Below are 27898 nucleotides of genomic sequence, written 5' to 3'. Positions count from 1 at the left end.
CCCTATGAATATAAGAAGTGTGGTAAACATTTTATAAGTCACCGTAGTCCCTAAGTAAATAAAAGGAGACATAGTTGAGAGAAACCCTATGAAAGTTATCAAATGAACAAAGCCTTGAAGATTAAAATCTTCAAATACATAAAAGAAGACATAGAGGTGAGGAACCCTATGTTTACAAGCCATGTGATATTGCTTTCATTTGGCAATCATATTCAAAGACACAAAAGAAAACATAATGTAGACAAAATGCTGAGTGTATTTAATATGGTGAAGATTTTTGAATATTTCTAGAGTCTTCACAATGAAACAATCCATACTGCAAAGAAATTTAGGAATATACTATGGTGAAACCTTTTCAGATTTCCCAAATCTTCATCATTATGAACGAGAAACCCATGAATGCATTCAATATGGGGAAGCCTTTAAACATTTCTAATTCTTCATCATCATGAAAATAATCATACAAAGGAGATCAAGGGGATACAAGGCATGTTTCTTATTGTCTTGCTTGAGTTACAGTCCTGACATAATTTGGTAATAAATATCAATGTGGAAAGTGTGAACTGGATTAAACTCTTTCCTCCCCAACTGCTTCTTCATCATGATGTTTCTGCAGGAATAGAAACCCTGACTAAGATATGTTGGTATCAGGAGTGGGGTATTCCTGTGACAACTTGACCATGTTTTAGGAGGACTGTGGAAGGACTTTGTAACTTTGGGCCAGAAGATCCATTCTGTGTTAAGAACTCTATGGGATGTTGTATAGGAGCTTGGAAGATAATGTTGAGAACAGTGCAGAAGATGAAGGCCTGGCTTGTGAAATTTCACAGGAAAAATTAAAGACTCTTTTGAGGCCCATTGCTATTTTGGATTGTGAAGATTCTGTGGTTCTGGATAGTTAGGGCTGATGAATCAGCTGTGATTAACAAGATACCAGAACTTCTAGAATGAAAACTTTGCATTTCTGGGACTATTGATGCTGGTTAGCTGGAGCTAAGAAATTAGCAGTGATTAAGAAGAAACCAGCATCATTGAGGTGGCATCATCTGGGAAGTATTTTCTGAGAGCACAGAGGCAGTGTTCTAGAGATAGTCAAGGTTGTACCTTGTGCTGTGCCTGGACTTGGTAATGTGTTAGAGTTACCCACATGGTACTGGTTTTGAAGGCATGAAGGGATAATGCAGAGCAGCAAATGCCCTGCTCTGTGAGAGGCCTTGGAAGGCCATTGGTGAAGGGGCAAACTCAGGTGAAATTGATGTCCCAGTACTGAAGATATCATGCAGTGTTTTGGAGTTGCTAGTTCCATGAATGACCAAGAACAGCAGCAACAGTAAAGTACAGGCATCTGGAGCCTAGAGGACAAGCTGTGTGCTACAAAGGACAGGGCTGGAGAAGTGACCCAAGCCCTTGGAGTAGCCCAAAAGATGGTGAGTTGGATCCCAGACATTGGACAGTTAGAGTTTAATTTTTGCTTTTGATTGTGACTGTGCGCTAATATTTTTCCCCCTTGAATGGAGAAAATATTTTAGTGGATTCCATAGTTAATAGATTTTTAATTGTAAAAGGCTTTGGATTTGAAAGGATATTGGATATTTTAAAAGGATTGAACTTTTACTATGTAAAGACTGTGGGACTTTCAAATTTGTTTAGAACTTAGGGATGAATAAGAAACTAAGGGTTGAGGCTTAGTTGTGATGTGTTTGTCAAGTTGACAAGGGGTCAATTGTACTGGCTAGTTTTGTGTCAATGTGACACAAGCTGGAGTTATCACAGAGAAAGGAGCTTCAGTTGGGGAAATGTTTCCATGAGATTCAGCTGTAAGACATTTTCTCAATTTGTGATCAAGGGGAAAGGCCCCTTGTGGGTGGGACCATCTCTCTGGGCTGGTAGACTTGGGTTCTATAAGAGAACAGTCTGAGAAAGCCAGGTGAAGCAAGCCAGTAAAGAAACATCCCTCAATGGCCTCTGCATCAGATCCTGCTTCTTGACCTGCTTGAGTTCCAGTCCTGACTTCCCTGGTGGTGAACAGCAAGCAGTATGAAAGTATAAGCCGAATAAACCCTTTCCTCCCCCCCCCAAAAAAAATACTCAACCCAACCCAAACCAAACCAAACCTAACCAAACAGAACTTGAATGTAAAAATCTTAAAAAAAAAATCATTCCCTATGGATAAATAACAGTTCAATATGCACTTTCAATGTACTCTATATAAGTAACCATATATAAACGTATATGTATATACATACATATATATGTTTATGTGAACTCTATATAAGTAACCATATATAAACGTATATGTATATACATTCATATATATGTTTATGTGAAGATGCATATAATATAAAGAGAAGAAAATAATACTATGAAGATGCTTTGTAATCTCTTTTATTCCTTTATATCTATAAGAAAGGCAAATTAGTGGCTGACACTAATAGCATTCATTCTCCTTCAGATAAATCCATAGACGTGTGACTGCTTTTGAAGGATGAGCGCCTTTAAAAAGGTTCTTAATGCATTCATCCCACTGTCCAACAAAGGCTTTTGATTTGGTCTTTTAGTTCATTACTACCATTGTACAGTGTGATAACATGGCATTTTGAAATCATTTTATGAAATCTTCCAAGATATGCCGCTGCTGAAGCTTACATGTCACACAGCATGCTGAGCAAGGTTCCAGCCCAGACCTCAGAGGGGGAACGTGTCATATCTGTAAACAAATCCTAGGAAGATGATAGCAGATACCAACAAAGCCAAAATGGGAATCCAGTTCTCCACTGATCTCCCTTGGAGTGTGCTGATCAATCTAGAAGTCAGTGAACAGTGGGCCTCTAGGCACTCAGCTCTTTACCCAGGAAACCAAACTGCTTTCTGTGGGTGTGGATATTGTAGAGATGAAAATATTTTTTAGCAACAAACTGCCTATAAATATGTATTTCTACATGTACTCTTACATGTGTAGGAGGAATTTTGCTTTTCCCCACAAATACTTCCTAACTCAATGAAAAAGTCTACTTGATAAGAACAAAATAAAGATACAAGATTTAAGAACCATTTTATTTCTTTTATAGAGCTCTTAAATCCCAATGACAATGTGCAGGGAGTTGGTGAATATGCCATGAAGAGTCCTCTAAGATTTTTTTAATTCTTTTTTTTATTAGATATTTTCTTTATTTACATTTCAAATGTTATACCCTTTCCTAGTTTCCCCTCTGAAAATCCCCTATCCATTCCCCCTTCCCCTTGCTCACCAACCCACCCACTCTTGCTTCCTGACTCTGGCATTCACCTATACTGGGGCAAGGACCCAGGGCCTCTCCTCCCATTGATGTCCGACTAGGCCATCCTCTGCTACTTATGCAGCTGGAGCCATGACTCCCACCTTGTGTTTTCTTTGGTGGTTTAGTCTCAGGGAGCTCTAGGGGGTACTGGTTAGTTCATATTGATGTTCCTCCTATGGGGCTGCAAACCCCTTCAGCTCCTTGGGTAATTTCTCTAGCTCCTTAACTGGGGACCCTGTGCTCCATCCAATGGATGGTTGTGAGCATCCACTTCTGTATTTGTCAGGTACTGGCAGATCCTCTCAGGAGACAGAAAGCTCTTGTTGGCATGCACAATAGTCTGGGTTTGGTGGCTATCTATGGGACAGATCCCCAGGTGGGGCAGTCTCTGGATTGCCTTTCCTTCAGTCTCTGCTTCACACTTTGTTTCTGTAACTCCTTCCATGGGTATTTTGTTCACCCTTCTAAGAAGGGCTGAAGTATCTGTTTTCAATCCCATTTTCTCTTGAATAGAAAATATTCAAAAAATTCTGGGCAGTAATATATGACTCAATCCAAGAATCTCTTAAATGCAAAAATCTCTGGTTAGTAGTAAACACACACAGACACATACACAAACAAACAAAGACACAGATACACACACACACACACACACACCCTGACTGGTTTATGAAACAAGTCCAGACATTATTCTATATATTGAGCCAAGCCTCAAAAGTAGGTAGCTTTGGTCATTCATCTTGTAAGTCAGATTTTTCCATAGAATTCAGTTAATCATATACCAAAGAGATATCATTCCAGGGCCACCATCTTTTTTTTTTGTAATATATATATATATATATATATATATATATATATATATATATATATATATAGTTATTTTAATTAGGTATTTTTTCATTTACATTTCCAATGCTATCCCAAAAGTCCCCCATACCCTCTTTCCCACACTCCCCTCTTCCCCCCACTCCCACTTTTTGGCCCTGGCGTTCCCCTGTACTGAGGCATATAAAGTTTGCAAGACCAATGGGCCTCTCTTTCCACTGATGGTCGACTAGGCCATCTTCTGATACATATGCAGCTAGAGACACGAGCTCCGGGGGGTACTAGTTAGTTCATATTGTTGTTCCACCTATAGGATTGCAGACGCCTTTAGCTCCTTGGGTACTTTCTCTAGCTCCTCCATTGGGGGCCCTGTGATCCATCCAATAGCAGACTATGAGCATCCCTTCTGTGTTTGCTAGGCCCCAGCATAGCCTCACAAGAGACAGCTATATCAGGGTCCTTTCAGCAAAATCTTGCTAGTGTATGCAATGGTGTCAGCGTTTGGAAGCTGATTATGGGATGGATCCTCGGGTATGGCAGTTTCTAGATGGTCCATCCTTTCGTCTCAGCTACAAACTTTGTCTCTGTAACTCCTTCCATGGGTGTTTTGTTCCCAATTCTAAGAAGGGGCAAAGTGTCCACACTTTGGTCTTCATTCTTCTTGAGTTTCATGTGTTTTGCAAATTGTATCTTATATCTTGGGTATTCTAAGTTTCTGGGCTAATATCCACTTATCAGTGAGCACATATCATGTGAGTTCTTTTGTGACTGGGTTACCTCACTCAGGATGATGCCCTCCAGGTCCATCCATTTGGCTAGGAATTTCATAAATTCATTCTTTTTAATAGCTGAGTAGTACTCCATTGTGTAAATGTACCACATTTTCTGTATCCATTCCTCTGTTGAGGGGCATCTGGGTTCTTTCCAGCTTCTGGGTATTACAAATAAGGCTGCTATGAACATAGTGGAGCATGTGTCCTTCTTACCAGTTGGAACATCTTCTGGATATATGCCCAGGAGAGGTATTGCGGGATCCTCTGGTAGTACTATGTCCAATTTTTTAAAGGAACTGACAGACTGATTTCCAGAGTGGTTGTACAAGCTTGCAACCCCACCAACAGTGGAGGAGTGTTTCTCTTTCTCCACATCCTCGCCAGCATCTGCTGTCACCTGAATTTTTGATTTTAGGTATTCTGACTGGTGTGAGGTGGAATCTCAGGGTTGTTTTGATTTGCATTTCCCTGATGATTAAGGATGCTGAACATTTTTTTCAGTTGCTTCTCAGCCATTCAGTATTCCTCAGGTGAGAATTCTTTGTTCAGATCTGAGCCCCATTTTTTAATGGGGTTATTTGATTTTCTGGAGTCCACCTTCTTGAGTTCTTTATATATATATATTGGATATTAGTCAGGGCCACCATCTTACTTTAAGGAAACAACAGCATATATCAACTGCCACACTCAAAAATCCCACACAGGAGGAAGAAACCAGATTGAGATGTCACCCATATTCCCTAATGGCAGGGTCCCTCAGCTTTTGGAGTCTGTGGGAGGCTGGTGACACCAGTAGATGGAAATAAGTTAGACAGGTTTCATCAGAAAGTGAACAGTTCTAGTTCTTGTCCTTGTCCCAAAGGAGAAAGCATTGTTGGTTTTGTCTAGGCCAGAGGCCAGAGATTCCAAGACTGAGTTCTTATTTCTTGTTATCTCTTCTAAATGTACACCCATGCCTTTATATGAGGGTGTCACTGAAACCCCATTAATGCCTCAAGGAGAATAGCCTTGTAATTGATCTCCAGGTTTTAGTGTTGTAAATAGGTTGTATATATTCCCCAACTTCAGCCCATTTTAAATATGTTATTATGATCTCAAATTTCAGGGGGTTACAATAGTTTTGGTGGCCCTAGAGAGTAGATACTAGGGTTCTGTTGAGGCCCTTTAAGGGAAAGCTGTTTCTTTTTGGTCAAAAGAATGGAATCTACTAATTGTCCTGGGTGGAGGAGACATATGATTCTGATCTACTGCAAACATTAAAAAATATTATATATTGTTGTTTTCTTTCAAGAGTTGATCTAGCTAGGCCTGTCAATCACATGGCCAGGAATCCATCTAACAGGAAACCTGACTACCTAAAGATATACTAAAGAGAAGAGTAATTATCCCTTTGGTGAATTAATACATTTATTCTTCTACAGGCCCTCCCTTGGTGCAGTCCCTTACAGAGACACTGACAGAGGTTCAGCTCTGCTAAATCTCAAACTCATAATCCTTCAGCCTCCGGAGTGCTGAGATTATAGGCATATTCCAGTGTGTCTAGCTCTGTGAAATTCTTGTGTAAAATTAAGTCTAATTGTACAAATAACTTGTTTATTCTTTTTATTGTCTGCATTCCGGGAACATAAAAGAGACCAAATGTGGAACAAGAGCATAAGCAAGACAGCCTTGATAGAGAACAGAAGCCTTAACTGCAGGGTGATGCATTTGGAAAGCCATTCACTTAAATTGGTAGGTAGTAGATCTGAGCCTGTTCTAGTCATTATACATCCGTATACTTTAAATAATATGCTGTTACTGCTGGTATCTCTGCATATCTGCCTAAGTGACAGGTAGGTATTCATGTGAAAATTCCAAGTAACTTTTTGTCATCTTTATTTAGTTTAATAAAAGAGTTTATTCCACAAGTTGGTAATGATCGTTTGTCAAATTGTCTGCTCTGCACCTCTGTCAGAAGACCTTATAATAACAGAAAAGTGGAAAACATATCAACTTCTAATCAAAACATTTTAGGACTGAGGGTTTTCAAAGCTAATTTGTTCCAGACTAGTAAAGTATAGTACCAACCACACATCTTTTCTTTTCAAGGTGCTTTTCGTTATATTTTCCCTATAGTTTTCCATGAGACGGATCAATCTAATTCCCATCTCCTCTATGAGCACATTTGAGCAGATGATGCAGGTTAAACTTACACAGATAAAAAAGGAGCCCCCAGCTACTCTGTTAAGCATGTGCCATGCATGCAATTTAGAAGAAAACGGCTCTCATAGGTTCATAGGGTGTGACATTATTTAGGAGGTGTGGCCTTGTTGGAGGAAGTGTATCATTGACAAGGAGGGGGCTTTCAGGTCTCATATGCTCAAGCCATGATCAGTGTGGCAGTCTCTTCCAGCTGCCCATGAATCCAGATGTAGAACTCTCAGCTATGTCCTCAGTACTATATCTGTCTGCATGCCACCATGCTTCCCACTATTACAATAATGAACAGGACCTTTGAACTGTAAGCCAACCCCAGTTAAGTATTTTCCTTTATAAGAATTGTTGTAGTCATGGTGTATCTTCACAGCAATAGACAGCATGGCACAACAACAACAATAACAACAACACCAACACAATAGAATTTTAGAATCATTCAGACCAAGTCAAATATTACTTTTGCTACCTGACAGCCTTATAATATTCCCTGAATGTCATTTTTCTCACTTGTAAAATGTTGTGTATGGCACTGTCTTTGCAGAGATGAATTTTGGTAACTGAGAAAGTAGAACCATAGAAACAGGCACAAAATAGAAGCTCGAATCTCTACCTGTTCCAGTCTGCCTTCCATATCTTATTTAGAAAACATCAAATGACAATGACAGTATATCAGCATCTTTTGCTACTAGCCATGAACAAATTCCAGTGCACCAGGCTGCAGTGCAGGGCTCTCAGACCACACAAGGCAGGGCAAGTTCGATGTATGCAGCTCCCAGACAAACTGCTTGAAAAGTGGCCAACAGATATATGTGATTATTCCAGCCAAAGCATTAATAAAGGCAACAAATCCCAACATGCGGGCAGTGGGAGAAGGAAGCCAGTGTGTGCAGAGATAAGTCAATTCTCAATAAAGTCAATTCTCAATAAAGTTGAATCTGCATAACACATAGAGTAACCCTTTCTACAAATACTTCTTTTCCTTGGATGTTAAAATTAGCATAAACTATTTTTACTACTTTCTTTCTTTCTTTCTTTCTTTCTTTCTTTCTTTCTTTCTTTCTTTCTTTCTTTCTTTCTTTCTTTCTTTCTTTATGGGTTTGCTTATTTTATTTATTGTGTGGGTATGTATGCTCATGCTTTGGCATATCCACATGTCAAAGAATAACTCCCGGGACTCATTCTGTCTTTTCACCAGGAGGTGTTTGGCCTAAGGATTGAATTTAGGCCACCAGTCTTGACAGCAAACACCTTTACCTACTGAGACATTTCACTGGCCTATACGCAAAGTATACCAATACTTCTTTTTCTTATTAGCACAAGGCTAAAAAGCTACTCCAGAAATGCTGTGCATTTCTTCAAAAGGGAACCCAAGAGCTTAAAAGATTTGTTTTCAAATTGCTTTCACAGTGTTTCAGCATTTTCTACTGTATTTGAGCAGTTTGAAAAGAAGTACATTAATGGGCTCTTTCAGAAAAGGCCACATAGGCATGACAGTGAGCACTAACCCCAGCCTTCAAGGTTCCCTGCTGGAATTTTCTACCCCTGCCATCTCAGATTCCAAACTAAGAATTGTTTAGCAAAATGTTTCTCACTTATTCTAAAAGAAAGAACTATTTCTCTATGCCAGTCCTAACAGTAGGGAATGCCAGAGCATCTTGTTTTAGTAATGCAGAGAAAAAGAGCTCATGGGATAACCAGCACAGGTGTCTGACTTCTTGTGGCCAGTTGGTAGAAAGTTTCTCATCCACTGGCCCTGTGACCCTCCGGCCTGAGGGTTCGAATCCAAGGTTCACACGTGGCTCTGATAACATTTCCATGGGACCTTGACTTCTGTGGGCACATGGCCAAGGTACCTCTTAATAAGGTTAGAGCCAGTGTCACATAGTGATGCTTGCCTTTTGACAGCTCTTGGACTGCCCAGAGCTCATCCTGCCCTTTTGAGGACTTCATGGTGACTGTTATTATTATATATCCTGGTGGCTTATGAGAGGATATGGTTCCTTGACATTTTCTGAGCTGCCATCATTGGTCTGCTTGCAGAAGAGAAGGAAGAACTGATTCAGGAAGAAGAGGCAGAGGCATGTGCATTAGGACTTTATAGTTTGGGATCTGGATAGCAGCAGTAGGAAGTAGAAGCAAGGTGTACTCTCCCTACAGGTAAACTTGGACCTCTGTACAAATGAAGAGCTCACTTCTGCATATCTGCATGGGGAGTCAGCTAGAATGTCTCATTTCTTTTTGTTGTTGTGTGTATATATATATATGAGAAAGAGAGAGAGAGAGAGAGAGAGAGAGAGAGAGAGAGAGAGAGAGAGAGAGAGAGAGATCTCCTGCCCTTAGTTACTCCCCACCTGAAACACTTCAGAAGCTCTCCTTGCATACAGGTGGCCCGTCAAGATTTTCTGCTAGAGTCAGTGGGGAATGCTTCTTAGCGAGGGCCTCTTTCCCAATTACAGCTAGACCACAGCCACCTCTGTGCTGGCCGTGGGCTGTCCCCAGGAATGCCTTATTGAACAAGTAAGGGCAGAGAATAATGTGAGGGTCTGCACTGTCTACTCAATCAGGCAGTGTTAGACAGGGCTCAGGAAACTGTTCTGGGAAGGACAGGAGTTGATGCGTGAGAAGGACTTGCAACAGAGCCTGGTCTTAACCTAGCACTGAGTAGTTGTAGCGATCTGTGCCAGCATCTAATTTACAATGCAATGAAACAAACAAACAAACAAACAAACAAAACACCCATGCAAGCATTCATACAAGGCAATGGGGATTCACCCCACACCTGTTCACTAACTTAATGACTCAGGAGATATCAGCCACAAAGAAGCCCTTGGTCTAGAACAATAAGCAATAATTCTGATGCATAGACACTTACCATAAAATCTTCCATCACTTGTATATGAGTTGGGTTGATTCACATTTAACCCCTCCAACCAAGGACTTCTGTTTTCCACTACAAACTGTCTTTAGATTTTCCCACCATCCTTTGCTAGCTCCCTGAATGTGAGGAGCCGCCCTTGCAATCGCCATTACAAGATGGCGCTGATATCCTGTGTTCTGACTGGTAAACAAGTAGTCTGCGCATGTGCTGGGGTATTTTTCCATTCCTTGTGCCCTGCCTGTCCCGTGGCATCAACTGGGCTGATAGTGAGCAACCAGTCAGGGTAAGATACATATCCAACTGCTCTTGTGGTCTATAAAAGGGACGGGTTTCCTGTGTTCTGGGCCTCCTCCTCCCCAGAAGCTGATCATCTATCTCTTGAGATGAATTAAAGCTGTTTGCTGCAGAAGGATCCGATTGTGTTCTGTGTGTGTGTCCTCGCCGGCGAGACTCCATATCACACAGACACCTGAACTCTTTCATCCTTTCAGTTCTAAAACTTGTCCACAGATTCTTTAGTCAAAATCTTTAGACCGTGTCACCTGTTGAGGAACTGACACACTTAGTTTTGTTTTTTGTTTTTTTGGGTTTTTTTTTTTTGTTTTTGTAGCTATTTTCTGAAAGTCAGTCTTTTCTCCCCACCTACAGGCTCTGAGAGTACCATTTGGCTTCTTTCTTCATTGTGTCCTCAACTTCACTGCTCTTTTCCATGATGAAAGCAAGAAGCAAGCCGGGCATGGTGGCTCATGCCTTTAGTCCCAGCCCTCGGAGGCAGAAGCAGGTGGATTTCTGAGTTCGAGGCCAGCCTGGTATACAAAGTGAGTTCCAGGACAGCCAGAGCTATACAGAGAAACCCTGTCTCAAAAATCCAACCCCCCCCCCAAAAAAAAAAGAAAGAAAGGAAGCAAGAAGCAATATATTTAGGCACAAAAAGGAGGGCTCACATGGCTAATTCAACTGTTTCCTCAAATGTAACCACATTTCTTTCATTCACATCTTATTTAAAATGAACAATTACAAACAGACCAGCAGAGAACCTCCTCCCTGCCCTCATGTTGGAAACTTTTTCGATAACACCATTTATTCATTTAATATGTATTTGTTGAGTCTACCATACGGCAGGCCCCACCATAAGCAAGAAAAGACAGCTGCCAACTAGACAAATGCTCTTCACCTTCCAGGATCTTACAGTGTGATGTTAAATATCCTGGGAAGGGGACATGGGTCACATGGCCAAACATGAAGAACATCCTGAAGAAGAAATTCAGAAGCTAGCTGAACATCTGTCAGGTGATGTAAGTTACTTTAAGTGGTTAAAAAGCTTCTTGGAGGAAGTAAAGTTTAAGTTGAGGCCCAAAGGATGGAGGCTGGAATGTAAGAGGAAGGATGGAGAGGCCGAGAGGGATGGGGAGTATGTGCAAAGGGCAGGGAGGCAGGAGCTAGGAAAGGGGATCACATGTGAGTCTGTGTGGCTGTGGCAAAACAAGCTCAAGACGAGGCTCGAGAAGCAGCCTGCTAATGAAGGACCTTGTGAGCAAGTTAATAATATAGGTTTTCAAGCCGGGCGTGGTGGCACATGCCTTTAATCCCAGCACTCGGGAGGCAGAGGCAGGCGGATTTCTGAGTTCGAGGCCAGCCTGGTCTACAAAGTGAGTTCCAGGACAGCCAGGGCTATACAGAGAAACCCTGTCTTGAAAAACCAAAAAAAAAAAAAAAAAAAAAAAAAAAATATAGGTTTTCTCTTAAGGCCAACACAAAACTATTGAGGACCTGTGAGAAAGGAAGTGTCATTACCAGGTTCTGAAAATCTCTCACTGATGGCAGTGGAGGGGATGGATTGATGAGGGTATGCATGCCTGAGGGGAGTCTGATTGACAGCCAGAAACCTTTAGTCAATAGTGGAGAGTAATAGTGGTAATACTGGAGAAATAGTGGTAATACCGGTGGTAATAGTGGAGAGAGAAAGCAGGATACAGCAATACTGAGGAAAGAGCCAACTAGACATGGGGTTGGGAGAATATGGAGAATGAAGAAGGTAACATTTTGTCAATTCAACATTACAGGGCTTGGTAGATAGATAAATGAGGATATCACTTCCTGAGAAAGAAAACATGGCATGAGGGCTTTGCTGGAGCATTAGGAATTCTGTCCATTGGCTTACTAAAGAGAGAATAGTTAGGAGACTCTGGATCACATAAGAGATTCAATCATATCTACCTGTCAGCATGAGACAGCTGATGGATAATGATGATAGACAAGAGCGATACCTCTCTTCTGGGATCACCTTGATGTTTAAGGTGCCATCATCTGATGTGGTTCACTCTGAAACTTTATTGCAGCTTCCATCAATAAGACTCTAGGGAGGGAACATAGGGGTGCTCATATCCGCACATACTTCAGCCGGTCAGCTCCAATCGTGGTATAGAAAAGGGACAAGCTCCAGAAAAGAAACTCAAGCTGCATGCAGCACAGTGCTGAGATCAAATTAATCCCATGTACCCCAGAGCTATTCTAGGATTATTGGGAAACACTTTTTCATTTAACCTAGAGCCTGCAGTGAAGTTCAAGTTTAAATCCTGCTTCACACTTATTTATGCTAACACTATGGACGGCAAGGAATAGAGCACAGTGCTTGTTTCTAATTTTAAATAAGAAGGCAGGTTTCTCACTCTGGAAATGACAGGCAAACAGGTACACTGTGTGGCTTAGGGAGGGGCCACCCTAGATCTTTGATGCCTGCCAATTGTCTCTATCTTACACGGCAAAAAGGCCCTACAAGGGACACTGGGTTTCTCTTTACCAGGGCCTGGATGTCTGCACTTTATTTTCTTAGCGGCAAATGTCCCTTCTTCAGGCTCTGTCCTCTGCTGCGGAGTCCCAGGTTGACTGCTTTAATCCTGAAGCTAAACCACAGCTGTAGCCTGAAATGGCATCCGTCTCCTACACAGCATGGTATTGTTGGTCTCAAAGTGTACAGTCTTATCCCGAAGGTCACTTCAAATACGGGATTTACTATACTTGGCTTCTGTCTGAAGTTGGTACATTACTTGTATTGATGGAAATGTGCTGGCAGTGCACAGAAAAATCATGTAATTATAAGATACAGACCTGGTAGAGTTAGCTACTAGCTTAAGTTAATATTAGTCTACTAATTTAAGACTCATTCAAGATATTAACATAAATGCCTTTATTTATTATTTGTTTTTATTTTTTTTATTCTTTCTGACAGCATCTCATGTAGGCTGGCCTTGAACTTATGCAGCGTAGGTTGACTTGAATTTCTGAACTTCCTGCTTCCACTTCCTTTGCAAGTTCTGCAACTAAAGGTGTACACCACCATATCCAGGTTATGTACAACTGAGAATCGAATGCAGGATTTCCTCAGTAAGAAGAGTAAGCCTTCTACTAACTGAGCTCCATATCCAGCCCAGTGATGTTGTGTGTGATTTTTCACACACAATATTTTCCATGTGAAGATACACGAACAGATTTGCTTTAGTGTGGATATTTTCTTCTTTTCCTCCAACCTCAGGGGAAAATTATACCTCACATTTAATTACCTTCTGTGCTTACTGCTATTTCGGAACTGCTTTAACAAATAGATGTTTTTTTTTTAAGTAGAAAAGGAATATTTTGAATTTATGTGACATAATGATGAAAGAACTTCTAAACTGCTGCTCAAAGTAGAAACAATTTATAATGTATTTAATAGAAGATTTAAAAATTTAGTCTTTGACTGGGTAGTTGTCATTGACTAGAACAATAATTCCCCATCCATGTTTTAAAATAAGCATTGTTCTTGATTTCATTTTCTATTTTCTAGTACCTTTAGCCCCTTGAGAGAGTATATGGTACTCTCGAGAAATACCATTCATGAGTAATCTTTGTTGTTCAGCTAGATTGAGAAGTGCTTAGGAGATCAGTGAAGTACACTCCTCAGGGTTTCAGAGAGAATTAACCACTTGAGTGTGGGTGGTTCCATCCCCCATAGTCTAGGGGCTGCACAGAATACAGAAAGAAAACAAAGAAACACTCACACCACTAGAATTCTCTGTGTACTTGCGGACTGCTCTGCTATGAGAGGTTCAGTTCCACACTCTTCCCATTACAGCACAGTGACACCCTTGAGGCGACAACAGCCATAAGTCTTCCCTTCTTCAGTCGCTCTGCTCAGGTGTTTGATATGAGAGAAGGTGGCTGGTCTATGAGGACAACAAAAACTGTCAGCTAAGCCAGGGGCACCTGTCCTAAATTCTGAGCTCCTCCTCCTTTGTCTCAGCTCCATCCCCACTTCAACAAATCTGCAAATCCTGCCCAGTGTCCCTCTTAAATAACTTTTCATTTTCTGCATTGAACTCTATCCTCATGGCTAAACCTTGGATTAAGCCTTACTTGTCATCAGCCCATCCTCCAGGACTCTGAGCTCATGTTTCAGCCTTGAATCTTTCTGCTCTTCAAGCTGTCCTGCACAGCACCCAGAAGTGCAGGCATCCAAAAACACAGACCTCACTTTATCCTTTCACAAGGTTTAAAGGTTGAAATGACATTAACTTGTCATATAAATCTATCTTCTTTAGTAATTTAGAATAGGCTAATGCACATTGTTTTATTCCAATCTTACTTGCTACTCTTAACTCATATTACACAGTACACAGCATAAAGTAAATGTTATACATGGGTGTCTTAAGCCATTTCAGGAAAACTAGACCTAAGCACTTACCAGACACACCAGACTGAGGGAAAGATGAACATCCCTTGCCTACATCCCATAAAGTGATGGGTGCCTATCATCACAATTGCATGACTGCACACCAACCCATCTGGTGCATGTGTCAAGGATGTGCATGGTTTCTGGGGGGCGGGGGCAGGAATCAGGAAAGTGGATAACATTTGAAATGCAAATAAATAAAATATCTAATTTCAAAAAGGGAAAAAAGCTGTAAACATACCCCCCCCCAAAAAAAAACAAAAAAACAAAACCTCAGTTCACAGTGCTCACCCATGCAGTACCAATTTAGATATGGTAAGAATGCTGTGTGAAAGATTCCACAGTGCTGACTTCAGGGTTCCAAACATTCACTCCATAGTCCTCTCTCTTTTGTATTGTGTGTGTTTTCCTATGGGTCAGCCTCCTTGTAAACAGCAAATAAAATGATAGGGGAAAATGCAATCTGGTCCCTGATTGTGTAGAAATAGATGAGATGACTTTGATTTTGTTCTTATGAGGCCTCTTCACTGTGAATAACCTAAACTTAAGAAACAAAACAACAATAACAACAGCAATAATAACAACAAACCCAAACCAACAATACAAATCCCACCACTGCCTGAGTTGATACAGCTCTGTAAAGTGATGGCGACACTGAATGAACTATTTCATCTCTCTCTCTCTTTCATTATTTAGATCCACTCGCTTCTGCAGTGACAGGTACCTATATGTATCTCATAAGTCTGTCAAAAAATACTGCAGTTGCCTTGTGAGCTGAGTCTGCAGATACAAAAGGGCCAGTGCCCTTTTAACAAAAGGATTTTAATCTTCAGACCAAAATATCATATCGTGTGGTCAAAGACACATGCTGTTCAGAATGGAGCTTCTCTGTGTGGTGGGAATAGATCCTGGCCATGATGCTAGAGTGCATTGCATTTGAGTGCAATGTTCAGAAAGTGATTATTTTCCCTGCTACACTTTTCAAAGAAGAGACTTTGAAAGCCAAAGAGATTGTTTGATGCCACCTCTTAGTTTTATTGAGGGAAAGATGACAACCCAGAGACTTTTGAGTCCCATGGAATAACCCAGGTGATATTTTGGGAGAAAGTAGTGATACACTTTATGCAGCCTCTTCTCTAAAAGGTAGACAGCAGATACTACCTTCATGTCTGGCTTCCATTAAACCCTGTGTGACAATTATGGTCCCTTGAAATGTTTTGAGCACCTGACTTATTTCCTAAAGTGACACGAATTGTTTTATGAGCCTATTAGTAGGGTTAATCCAGACATTTCCTTCCTCCTTGAGGTAAATCTATTAGAATTGGCTTTGCAGGAGCCTTCCTCTCTTTTACAACAGCCAGAGGCAGACCTGTGGTCTTTTCTGGTAGGCAAGATGCTCAGATGTTCATCTTAGTCATGGTCTCTACTGGTGAGTATACTTTGAGAGCCATTTTCAGAGTGAAGGCATTCTCTTATATATTTACAATAAAATAATAAGACCTCATTTCTTTTAAGTCAGAACCAGGATTGATTTTTGCTACCCACAACTGAGATTCTAGCAGATTCTGAAAGCAGCCACACATACTAATGAAATTTTCCTGCATGTGACCAAAGCAGAGAAAAGCTTAAATCTGCTGTCATTTGGGTTATAAGAGCTGATGGGGTTTTGTCAATATTATTTTGGAGTTTAAAAAAAGATCACTGAAACCAGAAGCTTTTTAGAAGAATAAAAATTCAATTTCAAGATAAAATCCAAGATGAAAAAGCAGCACACATAGTCTAGCTAGACCCAGGGCTAGATTAAACTTCAAGAGAGAGCAGTAAAAATCAATCGGAAAGACATTATTACCATCTAGACACTCATTTAAAATACTTTCTCTATACTGTTATCTCCTCCCTGCTTAATAGTCTCAGAGTGTTCAATGTTTCTGCTTGGAACTAAGTGTTTTGAAATGTAAAAGAGGATGAATTATACAATGATAAAATGAGAAATTGTGTCTGAAAAAAATCACTTCTACAGTTGTCTTCACTAAAATGCCTTTGAAGTATATCACCACCTCTAGTGGTAAATATGCTGTAATTATAGGTTTTTGTTTCTCGAATTATAGACTAAATCAAAATTATTAAATTAAGGATCAAACAAATGACAAAAGGGACCTCATAAAGCTAAAAATGTCCCGTTCAGGAAAGGCAAGAATTGACCAAGTAAGGAGGAAGCCCAGAGAGTGGGAAAGAATCTTTGTTAGTTACACATCTCATAGAGGATTAATGCTCAGAATATATAAAGAATATACAGAAACAAAAAGCAATCAAGGAAGCCAACAACAGAATTAAAAATGGGCTCTGGATCTGAACAAAGAGTTCTCAAATGAAGAAATAAAAATGACTAAGATGTATCTAAAAAGTCTTTAATATCCTTAACAATCAGAGAAATACAAATTAAAACTCCTTAATATTTCATTTTATCCCAGCCAGAATGGCTAAGATCAAGGAAACAACTGACAATAAATACTGGTGAGGATGTAGAGAAAGAGGACCGTGATAGTGGGCTTGAAAACGGCTTCATCTCTTAAGGAAATCAGTGGGGAGAATTTTCAAAATGATGAAAACACATATGACCTATCTATACAGCTCCACAGTATAGGCCCAGAAGACTCATCATCCTTCTACAAAGACACGTTCTTCGTCATGTTTAATGCTGTTTTGGATATGGAAGCAGCATTGATGTCCATCAACCAATGAATAGGAAATGAAAATGTAATGTATATTAGATAGTTTTATGTCTACCTGACTCAAGCTAAAGTCATTTGAGAGGAGGTAACATCAATAAAGAAAATGCCTCCATAAGATCAGGCTATAGGCAAGCCTTCTGGCATTTTTCCTACTTAGTGATTGATGTGGAAGGGCACAGTCCATTGTTGGGGGGTTGGGGTGGGTAGTCCATTGTGAGTGATTTCATTCTGTAGAAAGCAGGTTTCAGGAAGCCATGAAGATAAAGCCATTAGGTAGCACCCCTCCATAGCCTCTGCATCAACTCCTGCCTCCAAGTTCCTGCCCTCACTGCTTTCAATGATGAACTGTGATATGGAACTGTGAGTGAAATAAGCCCTTTCCTGGAAGTTGCTTTTCATCCTGATTTTTCATCATAGCAATAGTAGCCCTAACTAAAATACCATGCAAAGATTTATAAATGACCAACAAGTCTTTGGAAATCAGAAGTTGAGTCCCTGGCTACAGTCATCAGGCAGATGGGAATACAATACAAAGTTTAAGAGCTTCAACTGGACCAGCAGGAAGTACCTGAAATGAAAAGTTTTATGGACCAGTCTCATCTGGTTATACAACTGAAGTCAAGAATCCTCTGATCTTCACTGGGAGGAAAATCTACTCAGAAAAGAACTATCTAGAGCACCATACATTGAACTGTTGATATAAAAAGCTAGAAGTCACTGTCAATTTCTAACAGTTTAAAACAACTTTCAAAGTCTGTGCAGGAACCAAATGTTCACTTCAAAGTTCTCATTGTTTTCTGAAAACAAGCCACCTGCTCTTTCCATGAAAGGTTTTAAATTTTTTGAAGAAAATTATCATGAGACCAAAACAGGAAAATGTACTTTGCAGGTTACGGTTTCTGCAGTTAAGACAAGAATAAGTTCCTGTTTTTCCATGTTATGTCCTTGCAAGTAAAGTTTTCTACTTGTAATTAAGAACAAGTTCCTGTTTCTTAGATCTGATGTAAACTGCAAAACTTGTGTTTCAACCTACACTAAGCTTGGGATCCCATTTACATGACATACATCCTTACCCTTGTTCTGTCCCTTTCATTGAATCTTTCTAACAATGTAGAACATCAACTTCTCCCATCCCTGTGCACACTTTATTTCTCTTATAAAAGGGACTTCAAGAGGTTAGCAGGGGTTGCGCTCTCAAATCCTGACTTAAGATGAACTAGGTGGCCAGTCCCAAGTGCACCCACAATACAGCTTACTCTAATTGAACAATCATGAACTTGGTTTTTCTCCTCATGATTCTCAGGTTTAAGAGTTCATGAATGGAGCTTTGGAATTAAAGGTTGAAGGAACAACAGGAATCCTGGTGTGAATATGAAGCCATGGAGGGGGCAGCAATCATCCAGAACCCCTAGAATACAGATATTTATCTTTAGACATGGCTAGCTTCAGTCGCTATGCAGCTGGACTTAGCTTCTTCTAGTGTGAGCCAGTGGCCAGATCACAAGACTCTGTAGAGAGAGTCTCACTCTGGGTCCCAGTCTGCTGGCCTCAAGTGTGCACTTTGAAATGTAAGTTTCATACTGAGAAATGCAAGCAAAATTTTAAAATTCTGTTCCAGGAGCTGGAGAGATGGCTTAGTTGCTTAGTCTTAGTCTTTTGCTGCTCTTCCAGGCATTGGAAGTAGGTTCTCAGCACCTACCTCACGAGGCCCACAACTGGCTGTGACTCCTGCTGCAGAAGACCCAAAGCCCTCTTCTGGCCTCTGAGGGCATCCCTTTCCCCTGACAGACACAAAACACATAAAGAAGTAAGATCTGTTCCAAAGAATGTCCATTTTCTTTAAAAAAAAAAAAAGACAAAAACTCATTGTGCTTTCTAAAACTGGCTTATGTAGTCAAACATAAGTAAAGAGATGTTCAAATGTACAGCAAATTTAACTAAAATGGGAAAACCCCAAAATCTTAGATTTCTTTTTGAAAAATAAAGTATACTTTCCCATCAATTAATTGATAATGTTACAGGAGATATTTTTGTATTAGAAGGCAAACACCAAACCTTTTAGGGATTTGTTTTGGTTTTGTGCTTTTGCTCCCATTTTATTATGGAAAAAAAATCTCCAGGTACCTTCAGGCAACTTTAGTGTGGTTACCTCAGGACCTGGGTGTGACAAAGACACTTTACTGAAAGGACATGTTACAGAGGGCACTGCCACTACTAGTATTTGGAACACCAAACAAGGACACATGCTTGCTTCTTTTAGCATGAAAAGGAAAATGGATCGAACTGGCTATGAAAGTTACCATGTGATCAGCTAACTCTCAGCTCGGGAGCTTAGCACCCAGGATCCCCATGCTCTACTTGGCATCCTGCTCAGCATTTGGAGGTGGAGGCAGGAGGATCTCAAGTTGGAGGCCAACTAAGGCTACATAATGAGAAGCTGTCTAAAACATCATTAAAAAACAAACGCACAAACAAACAAAAACTAATTTGGGGTAGGGAAAGCGCTAACTTAATAACATATATGAAAACATTACCGGGTCTGTTCCTCAGAACCCCCACAAAAGCCCCCACATTGCCAGATGCAATGGTGTACACATGTAACCACAGTTCTCAGTTGGGGGTAGGGTAGGGACAGATGTCCCTGGGGCTTAATGTCCAGACAACCTAATCTATTTAAGTGAGATACAGGCCAGTGAGAAATTCTACCTCAAAACACAAAACAGGGCTTCTGGAGAACAACACTCACTAACCCCTGGCCTCTACATACACCAACACAACACATGCACCACTACTGTACTAGGGTGACCTTGCTGTGCTGAAATACCATGGCAAAAAGCAACTTGGAGAAGAAAGGGTTTATATTTTTTTATGATTACATACCACTGCTCATCATTGTAGGAAGTCAGGGCAGAAACCTGGAGGCAAGGAGCTGATGCAGAGGCCATGGAGGGGTGCTGCTTATTGGTTTGCTCCTTATAGCTGGCTCATTCTGCTTTCTTATAAAACCCAGGACCACCAGCCCAGGCATGGTGCTATCCACAATGGACTGTGTCCTCCCCAACTAATCTCTAATTAAGAAAATGCTATACAGGCTTGCTTATAGCCTATTTATTCTCCACTGATGTTCCCTGATGATTCTAGCTTGTTCAAGTTCACACACACACACACACACACACACACACACACATGCTGGGCAGGTGCTTTTTGAGGCAACAAGTCTCCCTAGAAAGATGGTGACATAGGTTGTAATTCACTAGATATTTAAAATCATGGTGATGTGGAAACCATGTTTGGAAGACAAACAGACCTGAGTTGGCATGGTGCCTCCTGTCTAAGCCTCTACCTTGTCACTACAGGACTATTATTATTACCCAATAAAGTGACATAAAGTGTTGAGCACATAAGCGGTGCTTAATAGGCATCTTCTCTACATCATTTCTTCCCGAAGTGAGTTTTCACACAATCACAAAGGAAACACATAAAGACATAAAGTCAGAAACCTGAGTGAAGTCCGGTCCTTCACTGGGGCGAGGCATCTACTAAAATATCAACATGGTAGAGTTTTTGCTATGTCCAGACTCCCTCCTCTGCAATTCATATGTCAGGAGGACCCAAGAATACACTGGGTTCAAAGACTGAGCTAGCACAACACTGGAAGAGCCACTGCAGAGATTTATAGCAGTAAAATCTGCCACATGCTCCTTTTAGTTACTCTCTCAAAAGACTATAACATATTTGGAAAATGGAAACAAAACAAAACCCAACCAACCAACCAACCATCCATCCAAACAAACAAAAAACCTTGCTAGAAAGGAAGAGACTCCTATGACAAGCAGAGAGGGGGAAACACTTTAGTAGACCAGGCTCTTCATTACCTTTCTCTAGCTTAGTTCCCAGGCACAGTGGCACAGTATTTCAAGTTAGGAATGTCTGGGAGGTTTCATTGCCTGTGAGCCCTTTGTGTAAAGCATATCCCCTAGCAGGCTGGTGCCTGTGATCAGCATCTCCCGGAGGAGATAGCAGCCTCTCTGATCCTAACACTCACTCCCAAAGCAGGCAAGTTCTAACAGCCATAAAAGGCTACAGGGAACCAATAGCTATGAATACAACTCCTCCAATAAATACCTGCTATGTGATGTGTATCCACACTTGCGGCACTGACAACAGGGAACACTGAGCCATTTGAGGGTCTCTCTGGGATGTACTTTTCTGCTGTACCACCCTTGGTAACTTTGTTGTATTTCCCCCTCAAAAACACTGTGCTCTGCTTTCCTTCCTCCCTTCCATGTCCTACAGCCATGAAGACGGTTCTACTTCAAAAGCCCAAACATGAAAGCCATTTATTGAGGGTTTCTCAGTCACATAACCAGCTTCCCACTCACTGGCTTAAGACAACAGTGATTTATTAGTTTTGACTCTGCAGATTGGCGGAACTGTTCCTACCCTGGTTTCAGCTGAGCTCACTCACGCTCCTGCATTCAGAAGGTTTGAGATAGCCTCAGTTACATCTGCACTTGACAGAGGTATTGGGTTGGGTGACTCAGTTCTCTGCTTAGCTACACATCTTCATTATGTGGTGCTAACTTTTCTACATGACTGTGCTGGATAGTTTTATGTCACATTGACACAGCTAGAATTGTTTGGGAAGAGTGACTCTCAATTGAGAAAAACCCCTACACAATATTAGCCTACAGGGAAGTCTCTAGTGTATTTTCTTATTATTAGTGATTGACGTGAGAGGATCTAGCCCCTTGTGGGTGGTGCCACCTCTGGGCTGCTGGTCCTGATGCGTTTTTTCTTTTTTCTTTTCTCTTTTAAAGATTTATTTATTTATTATATGTAAGTACACTGTAGCTGTCTTCAGACACACCAGAAGAGGGCATTAGAACTCATTACAGATGGTTGTGAGCCACCATGTGGTTGCTGGAATTTGAAATCAGGACCTCTGGAAGAGCAGTCAGTGCTCTTAACTGCTGAGCCATCTCTCCATCTTCCCTGATGTGTTTAAGAAAGCAGGCTTAACACATTCTGAAGAGCAAGCCAGTAAGCAACACTCCTCCATGACTTCTGCTTCAGTTCCTGTCTCCATGTTCTTGCCTTGAGTTTCTGCCCTGATTTCCCTAGACGATGAACTACAAGCTGTAAACTGAAAGAAACCCTTTCCTCCTCAAGTTGCTTTTGGTCATGATGGTTTACGAAAGCAATAGAAACTCTAAGACATTCTCAGAACAGTACCTGTGCTCCAAGGATAGACAGCAAAAAGTGCAGGGATTCTTAAGGACTAACCGCAAGTCTATAAAGGTTGTTTACATAATACACAATGAAACAAGTCCAAAGGCTAGGTCATTTTCAGAGGTTGGAAAGTAGACTCTGTCTCTTGATGGGCAGAGGTGACAGACATGTTGCAAAACAAGGCAGCAAAGAAATATTACAATCACTTTTGAAAGCAGTCTACTGTAGAGAGTTCTAAAAACCAGGAGAAGCCACTTGTCTTGCCTGCTTAGACTGAAAAGAGCCCTTCTAAGCCCCAGACTCAGCCTCATGCCCCTGACTATGATCTCCTGGTTCTTAGAGTCTAAGCCTTTGGTCTGAACTGTAACATGCTTCAGTGTTTGATTTCAGTCAGAACCCTCTAACCCTATTTACAAGTAGATGTTTGAAGAAACAAAACAGCTACATCGTTCTTTGTTTCTTTTGTGCTTTTAGTTCTCTCTCTTTCTCTCTCTCTCTCTCTCTCTCTCTCTCTCTCTCTCCAAATTGAGAAAATATGTGTGGTGTGGTGTGGTGTGGTATGGTGTGGTGTGATGTGGTGTGGTGTGGTGTGATGTGGTGTGGTGTGGTGTGATGTGGTGTGGTGTGGTGTGATGTGGTGTGGTGTGATGTGGTGTGGTGTGGTGTGGTGTGATGTGGTGTGGTGTGGTGTGGTGTGATGTGGTGTGGTGTGGTGTGGTGTGGTGTGGTGTGGTGTGGTGTGGTGTGGTGGTGGTGGTGTGTGTGTATTGATTTGGAAATCTAGGAGCCCAGAAAAATCCTCAAGGGCTGCCTGTGGAGGCCTTAGTTGGGATGGCACAATAGTCATGTTTGCTTCCCTGTTTGTCGCTGTGAGCAGAGCTCCTTCTCCATGCACTCAGCAAGTCTGACAGGAGCCAAGAAGTAACCGAACAGCAGCAGGTAGTGACTCGAGCCTGGCTGGTACTAAACACCAGAGCTCTGACTTGTGCTGTGGCTACGTGCTGTGATCTAACTGTGAATCTGAAACATCTACCCTTTCTCACCTGTCACTGTCTGTGTGTCCATAGTGCAACTGCTCACAGAATATGCAGAAGATGTGTTGATGTGTCCCTGCTGAGATAAAACAGGGTGGGTGAAGCATGTGTGGCTCAGTGGCAAAGGGCTTGTCCAGTGTGAGTATTTCAGAGGCCTGGGGTTTGAGCTCCAGCTAGAGGAGAGGGAAAAGAAAGAATGAGAAAACACCCCCCCCACACACACAGAGATACCATGTTTTGAGATTTCTGGTACTGTTCATGGGTTGGAGAAAGAGAGAGGACAGAGAGAGAGAGAGAGAGAGGAGAGAGAGAGAGAGGAGAGAACGAGAGGATATAAAGAATTTTACCCATTCCCAAAACATCTGTTCACTGGTTGTTGATCTTTTAATCAGTTACCGTAGGCAATGATCTAGCACAGTCATTGATCTCCACTTCTTCAATCAGTTCCCCAAGGGCTCATAATCCTTAGGATATCGTCTGCCTCCTTTTCAAGGCTAACTGAGGATAGGTATTTATTACATTGAAAAGAAACAGAAGTCTGCCACTACCTTTTGACTCTTGACTGTGAAGGCAGATGCTTCAAGGGTGAACCACGCCCACAACTGTGAATGGTAACTGGAAAGGAGCTCCTGACAAGATGTTTCAGTCAGAGGTCAAATAAGTGCCCTGTAGTTATCAGGGCTTGCTGAAGCCTCCAGCTTTAGAACATTTGAGTGCAGACTTCAGATTTAGACACACTATCACTCCTCTGAACTATTCTGCAGTCTCCTAATGCACAGTTTATTACTGTAAGCCATGCTGCATTAGGCTTTCTCAAAGAGACTGAAATGTATACAGTTCCAGCAGGACGTAGCAGGGAAGTTGGAATGAAACTGCAGGGCCAGAAGCTTGGCAGCCACTGTCCCCAAGGCAAAGTGGTAGAATTAACCGTTTCCAAATGCTACTAATTGGATCTTCTACTCCGAAGTAAATAGTGATAAGGTTTATTAGATTAAATATTCATAAGTGGGGAAGGCTCAGCATGAATCAAGGTGGTCAGAAGAAAGAAAATTCTATAAGGGCAAGGATTTAAGCAGGCTGTGAGGAAGAATGCTTTGAGCAGGAATACCAATATATAAACAATTTATGCATTAAGAAAAATTTGAGAGGCATCCTAATTATGTCTTCAAGTCCTGGTTCAATAACTTATAAAGCTGATTCCTTAATCCAAAAATGCTGGTGCATCCCCCACTCTGGGAGAGATTCCATTCCATCTGACCCTGGTGGAGTGCCTTCACACCTGCACCCACTTATTGATTCAACAAATTATCACATGTGCCTATTTATATGGCCCTCATCCATCTCACTATCACAGGCAGTGGGAAAGACAGAAAGAAAATTGGCCCTGTCTTAGCATGTGGAGTTTCTAATAGTCTACAGAGCTTGAAGGTTTTTCTTCAAGTAGTTCTACCTGAGTCTACCTACCTGGAAGGATTCTACCCTACTATGTTCTGGAAACCGGTGTCCTGGTGTGGGTTATTAAATGAAAAAGTATTCATGGAATAATGAAATGAACAGGCAGATGATATAATCAACCAGCCTTTCAGCTGAACTAACTCTTTTTTTTTTTTTGCTTTTCTTTTCCATATTTTTTATTGGGTATTTATTTCAATTACATTTCCAATGCTATCCCAAAAGTCCCCCACACGCTCCCCCACCCACTCCCCTACCCACCCACGCCCACTTCTTGGCCCTGGCGGTTCCCCTGTACTGGGGCATATAAAGTTTGCACGACCAATGGGCCTCTCTTTCCACTGATGGTCGACTAGGCCATCTTCTGATTCATATGCAGCTAGAGACACGAGTTGGGGTGGTGGTGGTATTGGTTAGTTCATATTGTTGTTCCACCTATAGGATTGCAGATCCCTTCAGCTCCTTGAGTACTTTCCTTAGCCCCTCCATTGGGGGCCCTGTGATCCATCCAATAGCTGACTGTGAGCATCCACTTCTGTGTTTGCCAGGCCCTGGCATAGTCTCACAAGAAACAGCCATATCTGTGTCCTTTTAGCAAAATCTTGCTAGTGTATGCAATGGTGTCAGCGTTTGGAAGCTGATTATGGGATGGATCCCCAGATATGGCAGTTTCTAGATGGTCCATCTTTTCGTCTTACCAGCTGAACTAACTCTTATTTCTCAAAAAATCACTGGGATTCTTCCTGATTCCAGATTTAACATCTCCAATTGATTAAGACCCACAGGCAGACCTTGTTTTATACTTAAAAAAAAAAAACTTCCTAAGTACACACATATATATCTTACATATACATTAGAAGCTGCCGCCAGCTTTGTGACTCAGGAAAACCTCAGAGTTGAGGGTAGCCTTCCTTCAGACTAACACAAAGACATTATTTTCAATCTCCCTTGTCAGCTCATAAGAAATAATACTTTTCCTTTGCGCAGTTCACTGACTGAAAGCAGACTTTGCACAGATTACCCAGAACTCCATTTATTCTGAATCTCCAGAGAACATTTGTGGCTCTCACACAGTCTCAGTTACTTTTCAGTTGCTATGACAAAACATCATGGGTAAGGCAACTTATAAAAGAAAGCATTGAATGGGTTTCCAGTTCCAGAGGGTTAGAGGCCATAGTGGCAGAGCAAAGGGATGGGAGCAGGAGCAGCTGAGAGCTCCTGTCATGTCTCATGAGCAGGAGGAGGAGAAATGCTCACACTGGAAATGGTGCAATATTTGGACACCTCAAAGCCCATCCCCAGGGAAACCTCCTTCAACATGACACCCTCTCCTAATCCTTCCCAAACTGTTCTTCCAACTGGGAATCACATATTCAATCATATGAACCTATGGAATCCATTTTCATTCAATTCACCCTGCACGCTATGCTCAGAGGTAGGGTTTCTGGCTTCTAAGAATGGAACTCAGGAAAGATAGTGTTGGAATTGAATCTAGAAGATGCTCCCAGTGCTAATGACATCATCCAAAATTCCAAGTGTTACTAAATTTCCATAAGGGGCTGGAGAGATGGCTCACAGGTTAAGAGTTCTTGACTGCTCTTCCAGAGGTCCGGAGTTCAATTCCCTGCAACCACATGGTGGCTCACAACCACTAGTAAATGGCATCTGATGCCATCTTCTGGTGTGTCTGAAGAGAGTGACAGTGTACACATACATAAAATAAATAAATACATCTTTAAAAATCTTTCCATAAAACACCCCTCAATCATCCAGCAGAAGGATTCACTATTCCTGAGCTCGTAGAAAACCAAAATACTACAGAACCATTCAGTTCCCCAAGGTTCAGCTTTCACTCAATGCTCTTCCCTCTCTGTTCCCTTGGTCACTAGAAAGGTTCTTTAGGTGATGTTATGGCTTGAATCTGAAATGTCCTCTTGCAAACTCATATTTGATACTCTTGTTCCATAGCTGGGGAACTTTTAGCAGGTTAGTCTGGTTGGTCAACAGAGGCCACCGAGGTTGGGACATTGAAGGCTCTATGCAGTCCTGAATTCTTTGCTTTCCCCTCTGTCATGATGTGAATCGACTTCTCCACTTGTTCCTACCATCATCAACGTCTCTGCCATGCTCTCCCTCTTGTGATGTACTGACACACCCAGGGTTCATAAGCTCAAAATAAACCTTCTCATACTTCAAGTCCTTTAAGTCAGGCATTGTCACAATGCAAAAACAACCAAAACGTGGGAAAGTGAAAGAAACTGGCTGCCTTAGTTAGGGTCTGATCGCTGTAATAAACATCTCGACCAAAAGCGACTGGGGAAGGAAGGGTTTATATTTCGTTTACACTTCTGTTTCATAGTCCACCACCAATGGAATCAGGACAGGAATTCAAACAGGGAAGAAACCAGAGACAGGAGCTGATTCAGGGACCATAGATGACTGCTGATTATTGGCTCCATCTGCTTTCTCAGGGAACCGAGGACTACCAGCTCAGGGGTGGCCCCATTCACAGTGGACTGGGTCCTTCCCATCAATTACTCCTTACAGAAATATCCTATACCTGGGTCTTCTGGAGACAGTTTCTCAACTGAGGTTTCCTCCTCTCAGATGCCTCTAGCCTGTATCAAGTTGTCAGAAAAACCAAGAAGCACGCTTCCATTGCTTAGCGGGACTTGTGTTCTTAAACACATAGCTAGTCTTCCACCAGTAAGTCCACGGTTTCCATAAGCAAGAACTGAGCTGTTTTAGCCACATCCTGTTGCTGTTGGTTGAGGTAATCAAAACAGCAGA

At 41.5% G+C, this 27898-nt stretch overlaps 1 protein-coding gene across 1 annotated transcript in view; it reads right to left on the bottom strand.

Annotated features, from left to right (window-relative positions):
- Slc35f4 (solute carrier family 35 member F4) overlaps positions 1-27898 on the bottom strand; it is a 248991-nt gene that overhangs the window by 121313 nt on the left and 99780 nt on the right. The window lies entirely within an intron of this gene.

Source organism: Mus caroli, unplaced genomic scaffold, assembly GCF_978045245.1.
Source record: "Mus caroli unplaced genomic scaffold, Mus_caroli_1 scaffold_12, whole genome shotgun sequence".
Lineage (NCBI taxonomy): Eukaryota > Metazoa > Chordata > Mammalia > Rodentia > Muridae > Mus > Mus caroli.
This window is presented reverse-complemented; position numbering and strand designations above follow the sequence as displayed.